Here is a 14,671-nt window from a genome sequence, read left to right as displayed (position 1 = left end):
GAAAAATGTGGGAGGAGTAGTCGCCAGAAAAAAAGGATGGAAATAGGGCTTTGGAAAACCAGGAATACTGGAAAATCCTGGAATTCTTTTCAACTTGGAAAAAGGGTAGTTCGGATTTCCAGGATGGTGGAATATGTTGAATGGTATGAATAAGTAGAAACATGTGGAAATGATGGAAGTTTGAAAAATGGACAATTCATATTGAATGGGAAAAATGTCCCGGAAAACCGGGAATTCTGGGAAATCTAGGATTTTTTGGAATTTGTCAAGGGAAAGCCCGCGATTCCCGAATAGACTGAACAGTTTGAAGTTAGAACGGTTTGAATCTGATGAAAAATGTGGGAATTGTGGAACTTTGAAGAATGTCCCAATCAGAAAAATTGGGAATTTCGGGAAAAGCTGGATTTTTTTGGGAAAATGGTAAAAAAACAAAAAAAAAACTTGAATGGTCTGAATGAGTTCAAATGTTTGGTGTTCAAATTTTTCAAAAAAGGTCGAGAAATGTTTTAGTAGTAACATGTTGAATTTAGAAATGGAATTCCGGAATTCCTGGAATTTTGGGAAAACTGGGAATTTTTCCAGTTCAAAAAAGAATTTAATTTTTTGTCCTGATTAAGAGGAATGTTTTGACGGTGGAATGGTTGAAGTGGGTTGAAAAATGTGGGAGGAGTAGTCGCCAGAAAAAAGGATGGAAATAGGGCTTTGGAAAACCAGGAATACTGGAAAATCCTGGAATTATTTTCAACTTGGAAAAAGGGTTGTTCGGATTTCCAGGATGGTGGAATGTGTTGAATGGTATGAATAAGTAGAAAAATGTGGAAATTCCAAGTTGAAAAAAATTCCAGGATTTTCCAGTATTCCTGGTTTTCCAAAGCCCTTTTTTTTCTGGCGACTACTCCTCACACATTTTTCAACCCACTTCAACTGCTCCATCGTCAAAACATTCCTCTTAATCAGGACAATTCATTTTGAATGGGAAAAATGTCCCGGAAAACCGGGAATTCTAGATCTAACATAATATTGTGAGAGTCCAGTCCATAGTGGATCTAACATAATAGTGTGAGTCCAGTTCATAGTGGATCTAACATAATAGTGTGAGAGTCCAGTCCATACTGGATCTAACATAATAGTGTGAGAGTCCAGTCCATACTGGATCTAACATAATAGTGTGAGAGTCCAGTCCATAGCGGATCTAACACAATAGTGTGAGAGTCCAGTCCATAGCGGATCTAACACAATAGTGTGAGAGTCCAGTCCATAGTGGATCTAACACAATAGTGTGAGAGTCCAGTCCATAGTGGATCTAACATAATAGTCAGAGAGTCCAGTCCATAGTGGATCTAACGTAATCCTGTGAGAGGCCAGTCCATAATGGATCTAACATAATAGTGTGAGAGTCCTGTCCATAGTGGATCTAACATAATAGTGTGAGAGTCCAGTCCATAGTGGATCTAACATAATAGTGTGAGAGTCCAGTCCATAGTGGATCTAACATAATAGTGAGAGTCCAGTCCATAGTGGATCTAACATAATAGTCAGAGAGTCCAGTCCATAGTGGATCTAACATAATAGTGAGAGTCCAGTTCATAGTGGATCTAACGTAATAGTGTGAGAGTCCAGTCCATAGCGGATCTAACACAATAGTGTGAGAGTCCAGTCCATAGTGGATCTAACATAATAGTCAGAGAGTCCAGTCCATAGTGGATCTAACGTAATCGTGTGAGAGTCCAGTCCATAATGGATCTAACATAATAGTGTGAGAGTCCAGTCCATAGTGGATCTAACATAATAGTGTGAGAGTCCAGTCCATAGTGGATCTAACATAATAGTGTGAGAGTCCAGTCCATAGTGGATCTAACATAATCCTGTGAGAGTCCAGTCCATAATGGATCTAACATAATAGTGTGAGAGTCCAGTCCATAGTGGCTCTGACATAATAGTGTGAGAGTCCAGTCCATAGTGGATCTAACATAATAGTGTGAGAGTCCAGTTCATAGTGGATCTAACGGAATAGTGTGAGAGTCCAGTCCATAGCGGATCTAACACAATAGTGTGAGAGTCCAGTCTATAGTGGATCTAACATAATAGTCAGAGAGTCCAGTCCATAGTGGATCTAACGTAATCGTGTGAGAGTCCAGTCCATAATGGATCTAACATAATAGTGTGAGAGTCCAGTTCATAGTGGATCTAACATAATAGTGTGAGAGTCCAGTCCATAGTGGATCTAACATAATAGTGTGAGAGTCCAGTCCATAGTGGATCTAACGTAATAGTGTGAGAGTCCAGTCCATAGTGGATCTAACACAATAGTGTGAGAGTTCAGTCCATAGTGGATCTAGCATAATAGTGAGAGTCCAGTCCATAGTGGATCTAACATAATAGTGAGAGTCCAGTCCATAGTGGATCTAACATAATAGTGTGAGAGTCCAGTCCATAGTGGATCTAACATAATAGTGTGAGAGTCCAGTCCATAGTGGATCTAACATAATAGTGAGAGTCCAGTCCATAGTGGATCTAACATAATAGTGAGAGTCCAGTCCATAGGGGATCTAACATAATCCTGTGAGAGTCCAGTCCATAGTGGCTCTGACATAATAGTGTGAGAGTCCAGTCCATAGTGGATCTAACATAATAGTGTGAGAGTCCAGTCCATAGTGGCTCTGACATAATAGTGTGAGAGTCCAGTCCATAGTGGATCTAACATAATAGTGTGAGAGTCCAGTTCATAGTGGATCTAACATAATAGTGTGAGAGTCCAGTCCATAGTGGATCTAACATAATAGTGTGAGAGTCCAGTCCATAGTGGATCTAACATAATAGTGTGAGAGTCCAGTCCATAGTGGATCTAACATAATAGTGAGAGTCCAGTCCATAGTGGATCTAACATAAAAGTGTGAGAGTCCAGTCCATAGTGGATCTAACATAATAGTGAGAGTCCAGTCCATAGTGGATCTAACATAATAGTGAGAGTCCAGTCCATAGTGGATCTAACATAATAGTGAGAGTCCAGTCCATAGTGGATCTAACATAAAAGTGTGAGAGTCCAGTCCATAGTGGATCTAACATAATAGTGAGAGTCCAGTCCATAGTGGATCTAACATAATAGTGTGAGAGTCCAGTCCATAGTGGATCTAACATAATAGTGTGAGAGTCCAGTCCATAGTGGATCTAACATAATAGTGTGAGAGTCCAGTCCATAGTGGATCTAACATAATAGTGAGAGTCCAGTCCATAGTGGATCTAACATAAAAGTGTGAGAGTCCAGTCCATAGTGGATCTAACATAATAGTGAGAGTCCAGTCCATAGTGGATCTAACATAATAGTGAGAGTCCAGTCCATAGTGGGGCCAGCAGGAGACCATCTTGAGCGGAGACAGGTCAGCAGCGCAGAGACGTCCCCAATTCTTCAGGACAAGCTAAAATCATCAGTCCGGAGGTTGGGTCTTGGGCGCATTTGGGTGTCAAAAGTGGTAAAGGAATGGCTAAATCAGGCTAGAATGAAGGTTTTAGAATGGCCTTCCCAAAGTTGTGGTATTTTAAACCGCACACATTTTTCAACCCACTTCAACTGCTCCACCGTCAATAACATTCCTCTTAATCAGGACAATTCATTTTGAATGGGAAAAATGTCCCGGAAAAACCGGGAATTCTGGGAATTTTTGGGAATTTGTCAAGGGAAAGCCCGCGATTGCCGAATAGTCTGAACAGTTTGAAGTTGGAACGCTTTGAAAGGTTGAGCGCGCCAAAATCTGGAGAAGAATAATAATAACTTCATACAATTTGAGTGTAGAAAATCATAAGTGTGAATGTTTAGGATCATTATGTTCATTTCCGGTATGACGTTGGCATTTTTGAGGGTACTTCCGGGTCAACGCACTCACCCGCGTCAGGCCACACCTAATATTGGATCCAGCACTGCGGGAAGATGAACGCACCTCCCCTCGCTCCTCACTCGGATGTCGGCAGCGGGAAGTCTCTCATTCATGCCCGACAAAGACGACTATGAACACGCTCGACACGCACTTTATTTACAGACCGTGTTCGTCCTCTCCTGTCCGCCATGATAGACGAGCAAAGATCGTCTGATTGATTGCTCATGTCTGGCCTGATGACCACTCTCATGTGAGTATCTTTTTTTTATTTTTTTATTTTTATTTAATACCGAAACAAATCATTACTGAATTCAAATGTTTGTTTGATAATGTTATGATAAAAGTATGTTAGTTTAATGAGACTTTAACTTTTAATTAACTTAATGTATATTTTGATTTTGACAGGAAACTCGGTACATACTTGCCTCGACTAGACAACAAACATGACTGTTTTTAAAATAGAACAAAATGTATCAGTACTACTTTACTCTTCTTCAGAGGTGGGTAGAGTAGCCAGAAATTGTACTCAAGTAAGAGTACTGTTACTTTAGAGATTTATTACTCAAGTAAAAGTAAGGAGTAGTCACCCAAATATTTACTTGAGTAAAAGTAAAAAGTATATTGTGAAAAAACTACTCAAGTACTGAGTAACTGATGAGTAACATACACACTCATATCATATATATATATATATATATATATATATATATATATATATATATATATGTCTTAATAAGGTTATCCAAAAAATAGTGCTCGATACCGTAGTAGAGCGCAATATATGTATGTGTGGGGAAAAAAAATCACAAGACTATTTCATCTCTACAGGCCTGTTTCATGAGGGGGGTACCCTCAATCGTCAGGAGATTTTAATGGGAGCATTCGCATAAGGCTTCTTTCAGGAACAAAAACCTGCGAAATACCACAGAACTCAGCAAACACATTTGGGACCTCAAAGACAATAATGTTGAATATTCAATAACATGGCAAATTCTTGCATCCAGCACACCTTACAATAGTGGTAATAAAAGATGCAACCTATGCTTGAAAGAGAAACTGTTTATTATCTACCGTCCAGACCTGTCATCCCTCAACAAGCGCAGCGAAATTGTAACAACATGCCGCCACAGACGGAAACACCTCCTAGGTAACACATGAACCAATCACCACGCCCCTAGGCCAGCCTGTACCTACCCACTCTGTGCCCTATATAAACCATGGTATGCGAATGCTCCCATTAAAATCTCCTGACGATTGAGGGTACCCCCCTCATGAAACAGGCCTGTAGAGATGAAATAGTCTTGTGATTTTTTTTCCCCCACACATACATATATATATATATATATATATATATATATACTGTATATATATATATATATATACTGTGTATATATATATACTGTATATATATATATATATATATATATATATATATATATATATATATATATATATATATATATATATATATATATACATAGATACATATACATTGATATATACAGTATATCACTTATATGTATTTATTTTGCTGTTTTTGTTGACATGTTAAAGGTGTTTTAATGAATATACATGCATGTTTAACACATATAGATTCCTTTCTTTCATGAAGACAAGAATATAAGTTGGTGTATTACCTGATTCTGATGACTTGCGTTGATTGTAATCAGACAGTAGTGATGATAACGTCCACGTTTTCAAATGGAGGAGAAGAAAAGTTCCTCCTTTCTGTCTAATACCACATGAAAGTGGTTGGTTTTTGGCATCTTATTTGTCCAGCTTCCATATTCGTTTTTATATACTTTACAAGAAATATATTGGCGTCAAACTCCGTAGCTTGCTAGCTTGTTTGCGCTGGCTTTCGGAGACTCTTGTTTTGAAAGCGCAGGCGCGATGGAGCGGCACTTTTATTGTGAAGACAGGAACTGTGCAGTCAGTCTTTAGGCTTTTGACGGGATGTACGGTTGAAATAAAAAAGTATCTTTTTTCCTTCACACTTTTGATTGATTGATTGGAACTTTTATTAGTAGATTGCACAGTACAGTACACATTCCGTACAATTGACCACTAAATGGTAACACCCCAATAAGTTTTTCAACTTGTTTAAGTCAGGTCATGTGACCACCTGGCTCTGTTTGATTGGTCCAACGTCACCAGTGACTGCATCTGATTGGTGGAACGGAGTGAAACGTCACCAGTAAGGCAGGCATTTTGAAGGTCTGTCTGACAGACCAAAACAAACAAAGCGTGCATTAACAGATCGATAAAAATTAGTAGCGAGTAGCGAGCTGAATGTAGATAAAAGTAGCGGAGTAAAAGTAGCGTTTCTTCTCTATAAATATACTTAAGTAAAAGTAAAAGTATGTTGCATTAAAACTACTCTTAGAAGTACAATTTATCCCAAAAGTTACTCAAGTAGATGTAACGGAGTAAATGTAGCGCGTTACTACCCACCTCTGCTCTTCTTTGACTCCTTTATTTGTAAAGTTGGATTAGTAAACACTATAAATAACTAGCTTGGCCATATGGCTGAAATCTGTATCATGATATAAGTTTTTTACATTGGTCGATTTTTTAAAAATAATTATTGATATTTTAATGACCTATGGAAAATATGGACCAGGAAAAAAATATATTCATTTTTGTTTCAAATGTAAAATTCCTCTGATTATAATCCTCTCAGCTGTCAAGGCAGAAAGGAAAGGAAATGGCATCACAAATATGGAAAACTCAATTCTAAAAACACAATTCACACTGAACAATAACCTTTCTTTCCTTCTTTCTTTTAGTTTATTTCGAAAATGAACACACTTACAGTATAATACATCACACAATTTCATATCATTTCACTTTACATCATGTTCGAAAAGGAGTAGGAAGAAGCAAAGCTTATTTAATCCTACCCCTTTTCCCACTTCAGAGCGTTTACAAATATGTAGAATTATTTACTGACCTTTTTATATAATAAAATAACATCTGTGAATTAGTATACACAACAGTTTTGTAATATGTAATTAATTAATTCTGTCATGACTTGGTCTTGGGTGTTTGCTTTTCCGGGATGCAACGGAAAGTTGGCACGGGCGAGACGGAAATTAAGGTACATGATTTATTTATTATTATCAAAAAAAAGTACAAACGAAAAGCGGGCACAGTGGCAGAGAATAAACTATGAAACCAAAAGACTATAGCAAATTGGTACAAATGGAAAAACACGCACAGTGGCGGAGAACAAACTATAAAAAACAAAAAGACTATAAACATGGAACAAAAACTTACTTGGCTTGGACAAAAATAGTTGCATGAAGAATGGACATGGAAAGAATGGACAGAGCTTAAGTGTGGTGAGGTCGTCAGCAAGACAAACTGAAAAACACTGAACTTAAATACTACAGACATGATTAACGAAAACAGGTGCGTGACTCAAGACGTGAAACAGGTGCGTGACGTGACAGGTGAAAACTAATGGGTTGCTATGGTGACAATCAAGAGTGCACAATGAGTCCAAACGTGGAAGAGGTGAAACTAATGGGGTAATCATGGAAACAAGACAAGGGAGTGAAAAGACAGAAACTAAAGAGTTCTATAACTAAACAAAACATGATTACACAGACATGACAAATTCAGTCATTATTAACATACTCAGATGAAGAATATTTTATTTTCAATAAGGTTGAAAGTATTTCTCATAATTCTTCTTCTTTGTACTTTGTAAGCACTGTTATTTTGAACAACCTCTTAAACTGGATAATATCAGTACATTGTTTAACTTCTTTACTTCATCCATTACATCATTTAATTCCACTCCTCCATTCCTCTGATTAATAATCCCCACAGCTGTAAAGGCAGAAAGGAAAGGAATTGTCTTCACAACTATGGAAAACCATCAATGTAAACTTAATTCTAAAAACACAATTCACACTTAACAATAACCTCTTTAATTTATCAGGGAAATATGTAAGAAATGCCTAATAAAGTCTAACACAATAGTGTGAAAATGTAAACATGGAGAAACCTGATCAGAACTGTTTTCTGCAGTCCGGTGCCAAGAAGTGATGTGGTCTGGTTTTCTTACTTCAGTATTAAAATGAATTTATGTCATGTGGTAATTATTATTTATTAGGGCCCGCATGGCCCATTGCAAAAGGACTCCCGAAGGGAGTCCTTATGCAATGGGACATAAGGACCTATTGTATTTGTAAGGTTTTATTCTTTATTCTTTATTCTTCCGCCGCCACATTAAACTGTAATTTGACCCACTTAACATGCTTCAAAACTCACCATATTTGACCCACACATCAGGACCTGCGAAAATTGCCTTTTTAAAAAAAAAACCGAACCACAAAACTCAAAATTGCGCTCTAAAAAAAAAAACTAGACTGCCTGTAACTCCCACTAGGAAGGTCGGAGAGACATGAAACAAAAACCTCTATGTAGGTCTGACTTAGACTTACATTTCATAATGGTACATTGTCGGGCTCAAATCAACAGGAAGTTGGCAATTCCCCCTTCAAGACAAAAAAGTACTAAAAACAGTAGCTTCAAAACTCACCAAACTGAACGCACACATCAGGACTGGCAAAAATTGCGATCTAATAAAAAAAACCTAACCCCAAATTTAAAAATTGCGCTCTAGAGCAATTTTTGAATAAAACGGAGAAAAAACTGCTCCTCGGAAGAAAAAAATGACAAAACTGCCTGTAACTCCCACTGGGAAGGTCGGAGAGACATGAAACAAAAACCTCTCCGTAGGTCTCACTTAGACCTACATTTCATAGATTGACAACCCCCAGCAAAAATCAACAGGAAGTTTGCTATTCCCCCTTCAAAACAAATTTTTTGTAAAAACCGGTCACCTTCCTTCAAAAACGAACTCCTCTGAGCGCATTTGTCGTTTCGCCTTCACACTAACACAGGAGAGAGATTGAACCCTTGTGATTACAATGACAGAAGCGCTTTTTTTCTAACTGCTCCGGTTTTGATTTTATGACCCTTCAAAGACCCGCTGCGCTGATGCTGCTGCGCTGCTGTTTTTTTTAAGATGGCTGCTTAAAAGCAGGAAACACCAACGTGCCCACACAATGCAGACAAGGTAGGTACACTAGACAAAAGTCTTGGGACACTTCAGACTAAAAGTAGACAAAAGTATTGGGACACTTAGGACTAGCACCTGCCAAATACGCGGGCCCGACCAATGCTGCTTGCAGCTTTAATTTTTATTGTACCAAATTGTTATTTTAAAAGTATCAAATTTGTTATGTTATGTTATTTATTTTAGGTCTTTAGGTCCTACCTACTGTCGAGGTGACTTTTGCGGTTTTATCGACACTTTCTTGGCTCTCTGCAGCACTCATTTTTAGTTTGTCCTCTCGCTCCATGCAGAGAATCAACAGCGAGACAGCAAAATGGCGCAACCAAAGTTGATGGTTGATAGTGTTACGTCATTGGCTATTTACCGTGCTTACTATTCACTTCCTGTTTTGCCAGGTTACCAGACCTCGAGTACATTTGTTTATGCAACCAGCCATATATCATTCTTTCTGGGGGTTTTTCTGACCCAAAAATATATATTTCGAACGTTTTATCGAACACATTTTTTATTGATATCAATTGTAGCTGAGATAGGCTCCAGTGCGACCCCGAAAGGAATAGGCGGTAGAAAATGGATGGATCAATTACTTGTCTCCTTATTGGCCCAGCTCTATGCATAACACAAGTATGTAGGGCCGTGAATATTTGGGCACCACACAATTCGATTAGATTTTTGGGGGTAACAATTTGATTCGGAATCGATTCTCGATTTGAAACGATTCAAAATCAATACTTTTTTTTACAAAATTTCTCTATGCAATAGATAAACCATAAAATAGATAAAAAAAACTCTGAAAAAACAGAAAACTGCTTTTGTCTTACAACATTCTACCCAAACATTTACTTAAGTGGCTGGACAGAACAGATTCTATTAAAACATATATTTTAATTATTATAAATTTTTTTAATTGAATAAGAATCATTACACATAAGAATCACAATATTTATGAATATACATGCATATTAGCCTTGTTACAGAATATACATAAGAAAATGTGTTTTATCATTATTTTTTTACGATGGATAACTTGCTTTGAAATTGTAAGTCGACTTGACAGATAACCAAAAAAAAAAAGCTTGGACTATCTTGTTGCATGCACAGATATTATCAAAGGTTAGACGATACGCAGTAGGGCTGCTCAAAGAAATCGATTCCCATCCAAATCGCAATTCGTATCGATTCCGATTCAAAATCAATTCAGAATTTTCGAGAACAAATTCAAAAAAATATTCATTTTTTGCCAAATAGTAATTAAAAAAATAAATAATTTTGGATTAAAAATATCGAACAACTATTACTGATGTTGTTATTATTATTATTACTAAGTATTGTAAAGCTAGGAGTGGGTTTAAGTTGGGGTTCCTCAATTTTCTTTAATTAGATTGAGGTGTACCCCGCCTTCCGCCCGATTGTAGCTGAGATAGGCTCCAGCGACCCCAAAGGGAATAAGCGGTAGAAAATGGATGGATGGATGGATTAACAATCTGTGATTTTTCTATATACAACACATTTTCAACCCTTTCGGGTCCTTTTTTTCTGCTTTTGAAGGTGGTATCATGCAGAATCAGAATCAGAATCAGCTTTATTGTCATTACGCAAGGTAACGAGATTGAGGCCATTCCATACAGTGCGATGTGTGCATGCTAGAAAAACAATGTGCAAATATATAGAAATATAAAAAATGTAGAAGTGCAATGAATATGGTGTGAAATGAATATATGCATGAAAAAACAAAACAAAAACAGGGTGGTTGGTGGAATGGGTTATTGCACCGAAGAGAAGGCAGTTATGAGGGACAATGGGGCAGTCCGTTCAGGATGGTTATGGCCCTGGGGAAGAAGCTGTTCTTTAGCCTGTTTGTTTTGGTTTTCAGCACAATGTTTGAAAAAATAGCGGGATGAAATATGGCCGCAGGAGTTGTAAAGGAATTCATCTCAAAATTTGCATTGTCCATTTTTATGCAAAGTTATTTTTAGCATGAGCTATACAGTTAGACCAGGGGTCGGCAACCCGCGGCTCCGGAGCCGCATGCGGCTCTTTGATCACTCTGATGCGGCTCAGCAGCTCACTTGCCGAAACCCCCCCGATTTTCCCAGGAAGTCTTTCCCAGGAGACTTCCGGATTTCAGGATTTCAGTGCCTCTCGCAGAAAACTCCCGGGATTAATATTCTTCCATTTTCAACCTTACAGTTATAATAAGGGCGTGCCATGATGGTACAGCATTTGGCACCCTCCACATTCTGTATTAACAGCGTGCCAGCCCAACTCCTTGTTATGCAGTATGCATCTTCTGCTTGCACACATACATGACAGCAAGGCATACTTGGTCAACAGCCACACAGGTTACACTGACGGTGACCATATAAAAGAACTTTAACACTCTTACTAATAATGCGCCACACTTTGAACCAAAACCAAACAAGAATGACAAACACATTTCGGGAGAACATCTGCACCTTAACACAACATAAACACGACAGAACAAATACCCAGAATCCCATGCAGCCCTGACTCTTCCGGGCTACATTATACAACCTTTGTGCGTCGGTTGAGGGGGGCGGGGTTTGGTAGCGGGGGGTGTATAATGTAGCCCGGAAGAGTTAGTGCTGCATGGGATTCTGGGTATTTGTCCTGTTGTGTTTATGTTGTGTTACGGTGCAGATGTTCTCCCGAAATGTGTTTGTCATTCTTGTTTGGTGTGGGTTCACAGTGTGGCGCATTATTAGTAAGAGTGTTAAAGTTTTTTTTTTTTTATACCGACACCGTCAGTGTAACCTGTGTGGTTGTTGAGTAAGTATGCCTTGCTGTCACCTACGTGAGCAAGTGGAACCCTCATACAACATGTGGCTGATCAGGCACGCTGGCTGTAGTGGGTGCTATATTCTGTACCATCACGGCACGCATGACGCTTGACGCGCCATTCTTATGAAACCCGCGTGCCGCACCAGCATTCAAATTCAATATTAAGGTAAGCGCAGCGTGTCTGAGACCCCTGGTTTATACATAGCACAAAGCAAAAAAAAAAACTTCTTTTGCGTTATTTCATTTTAAATTTCCAAAAATGTTTGTGGCTCCCATTGTTATCTTTAATTTGTGAAACTGGTCAAAATGGCTCTTTGACTGGTAAAGGTTGCCGACCCCTGAGTTAGACAATGATTAAGGCCTAAGGACCCCGTTGTCCCCCATTGACTCCCTTGATGGTGACCATGTTTTGATATACTGTCAACCTGTTATTTTACAATGCTTTTTCCATAAATACCAAATGAATCCCAGCAGGTCCCTTTGAAATACGTGCAAATCCTATTAGAGGTGCAATTTGACTCTTCAACCACTAGATGCCACCAGAGTACCATAGGGTGCTTTACATGAAATAGTAAACAAAGCATTTACCGTATTTTTCCGACTATAAGTCGCAGACATAAGGAGCGACTTATGTGTGAAATGATTAACACATTAGCGTAAAATATCAAACAATATTATTTATCTCATTCACGTAAGAGACTAGACCAGGGGTCGGCAACCTTTACCAGTTAAAGAGCCATTTTGACCAGTTTCGCAAATTATAGAAAACAATGGGAGCTGCAAAATTTTTTTGAAATTTTTAATGAAATAACATTGCATACAAAGTTTTTTTTTTTGCTTTGTGCTATGTATAAACCAGGGGTCTCAGACACGCTGCCCGCACCTTTATATGGAATTTGAAAGCTGGTGCGGCACGCGGGATTTAAAGGAATGATGCTTGTCAGCGTCATGTGATGGTACAGCACATAGCACCCACTACAACCGGCGTACCTGATCAGCCACACGTTGTATGGTATTTCCGCTTGCTCACGTAGGTGACAGCAAGGCATACTTGGTCAACAGCCACACAGGTTACACTGACGGTGGCGGTAAAAAAAAACCTATAACACTCTTACTAATAATGCGCCACACTGTGAACCCACACCAAACAAGAATGACAAACACATTTCGGGAGAACATCTGCACCGTAACACAACATAAACACAACAGGACAAATACCCAGAATCCCATGCAGCCCTAACTCTTCCGGGATACATTATACACCCCCGCTACCAAACCCCGCCTACCTCAACCGACGCACAGAGGGGGGGCGGGTTGATGTGTGAGGGAGCAAGGTTGGGGTGGGGGCGGGGTTTGGTGGTAGCAGGGGTGTATAATGTAGCCCAGAAGAGTCAGGGCTGCATGGGATTCTGGGTGTTTGTTCTGTTGTGTTTATGTTGTGTTAAATCAAATCAAATCAAATCAACTTTATTTATAAAGCACATTTAAAATTTACCACAGGGGTAGCCAAAGTGCTGTACAATGAACAGGTTAAAAGATAAAACGAGTACCGAGCAAACACAACACAACACAAACAGAACACGATAAAAAATAAATAATTAAAATAGAATTAATAAAAACATAAAAACAGGTTCACAGCAGGTGTATTATGGGGTGCCATTGCAGGATGGATATCACTCAGTGTTAAAAGCCATGGAAAAAAAGTATGTTTTTAAGAGAGATTTAAAAACAGGAAGAGAGGAGGCTTGTCTAACACTCAGGGGTAGGTCGTTCCAGAGCTTGGGAGCAGCAACGGCGAAAGCTCTGTCACCTCTAAGCTTCAGCCTTGTGTCAGGGACCGTCAACAGCAGCTGATCGGCTGATCTTAAGGATCGGGTGGGGCAGTAAGGCTGAAGGAGGTCGGAGAGATAGGTTGGCGCGAGGTTGTTTAGACATTTAAAAACAAATAAAAGGAGTTTAAAATTGATTCGGTAACGCACAGGGAGCCAGTGAAGGGACGCTAAAGTTAAGGTGCAGATGTTCTCCCGAAATGTGTTTGTCATTCTTGTTTGGTTTTGGTTCAAAGTGTGGCGCATTATTAGTAAGAGTGTTAAAGTAGTTTTATATGGTCACCGTCAGTGTAACCTGTGTGGCTGTTGACCAAGTATGCCTTGTTGTCACGTACGTGTGCAAGCAGAAGATGTATATTGTATGACAAGTGTTGGGCTGGCACGCTGTTAACACAGATTGTAGAGGGCGCCAAATGTTGTACCATCATAGCACGCCCTTATTATAGCCGCAAGGGTGAAAATCGGTGAATATTAATCCCGGGAGTTTTCTGCGAGAGGCACTGAAATCCGGAAGTCTCACGGGAAAATTGGGGGGTTCAGCAAGTGAGCTGCTGAGCCGCATCAGAGTGATCAAAGAGCCGCATGCGGCTCCGGAGCCGCGGGTTGCCGACCCCTGGTCTAGTCTCTTACCTGAATGAGATCAATAATATTATTTGATATTTTACGCTAATGTGTTAATCATTTCACACATAAGTCGCCCCTGAGTATAAGTCGCACCCCCAAACTATGAAAAAAACTGTGACTTATAGTCCGAAAAATACGGTATACGTTCTCACGCAGTTGCTTTTAGTTGCAGGCATTACACTGCAGGCTTTTATCACTCTTTCTTGTCTCTCCTATTCGCAGAGACATAAAACAAGTGCACCTTCTTACATGCGTCACATACTTTCGCGCGCGCAACGTCATACGCTCTGGCGGAGCAGAGAGGTAGCAGAATGGGTAACTTTAGCTGTGATGCTAAATAATACGAGAGAGAGAGAGGAGGTGCGAATCTGGTAACAAATGGAGGAAGAAGAATTAATTCCCAAGAAAAACAGCAGGGGGTCCATCGTCCGGCGGTGGTTTGGCTTCAAGCG

General features: G+C 39.3%; 1 protein-coding gene across 1 annotated transcript in view; it reads left to right on the top strand.

The window, feature by feature from the left end:
• Positions 1 to 3,957: 3,957 nt before the first annotated feature.
• LOC133606398 (carbohydrate sulfotransferase 15-like) overlaps positions 3,958 to 14,671 on the top strand; it is an 80,687-nt gene continuing 69,973 nt past the window's right edge. The window contains exon 1 of the mRNA XM_072915045.1: positions 3,958 to 4,122. The gene's annotated coding sequence lies outside the window, so the exon portion shown is untranslated. The remainder of the gene's footprint in view (positions 4,123 to 14,671) is intronic.

This window comes from Nerophis lumbriciformis, linkage group LG02 (genome assembly GCF_033978685.3).
Source record: "Nerophis lumbriciformis linkage group LG02, RoL_Nlum_v2.1, whole genome shotgun sequence".
Classification (NCBI taxonomy): domain Eukaryota; kingdom Metazoa; phylum Chordata; class Actinopteri; order Syngnathiformes; family Syngnathidae; genus Nerophis; species Nerophis lumbriciformis.
Note: the sequence above shows the minus strand (reverse complement) of the source record. Positions and strands in the feature narration are given on the sequence as shown.